The sequence below is a fragment of the Tupaia chinensis genome, unplaced genomic scaffold (assembly GCF_000334495.1).
Source record: "Tupaia chinensis unplaced genomic scaffold, TupChi_1.0 Scaffold000099_1, whole genome shotgun sequence".
Classification (NCBI taxonomy): domain Eukaryota; kingdom Metazoa; phylum Chordata; class Mammalia; order Scandentia; family Tupaiidae; genus Tupaia; species Tupaia belangeri.
Genome location: NW_006159563.1, coordinates 4380988 through 4381588, shown reverse-complemented (window position 1 = coordinate 4381588; position 601 = coordinate 4380988).

The following is a 601-nucleotide window of genomic DNA, read 5'->3' as shown; positions in this document are numbered from 1 at the left end:
GAAATCACCCCCCGGGGGGATGGCCATGCCGCAATCCCTTCTCCTCCATTCTCCTCTCGGGATCTTGGGCATGCACACACGTGCCCTGCGTGAGTTTAAGCGACTGGGTCCAGGACTCAAACCACAGTCAACTACGTGGGAGTCCAGAGATAGCGATTATCCCAACTGCTGGTCCCAGGAAAACATAATTTTGATGGCCACCATATGTAGTAGGTTTTTTTTTAATTAGTTTTAATTTTGTTCATTGTCATTTTATTTGTTTTTTTATTTTTTGAGGTTGACCAGAGAGAAACAGAGAGAAAGAAGGAAAGAGAGAAGGGAAGATGCCAGGTCTGGGACTTGAACCACCATCAGCCATGTTGAGTCCAGCCACCTTAACCACCATGCTACTTGCCAGCCCCCATATATAGTAGTTTTAAAATCTGAGTTGATCTTTTCTACTTTCTTTTCTTTCAGAAAAAATCTAAAAGATGTCCAGGGACCAGCAGTTAGCATAATGGCTATGTTGCTGGACTCCCACGTAGTCGACCGTGGTTAGAGGCCTTGACCCGGTGGCTTAAACTCACGCCAGGCGTGTGTGCGTGCGTGTCCAAGATCCCGA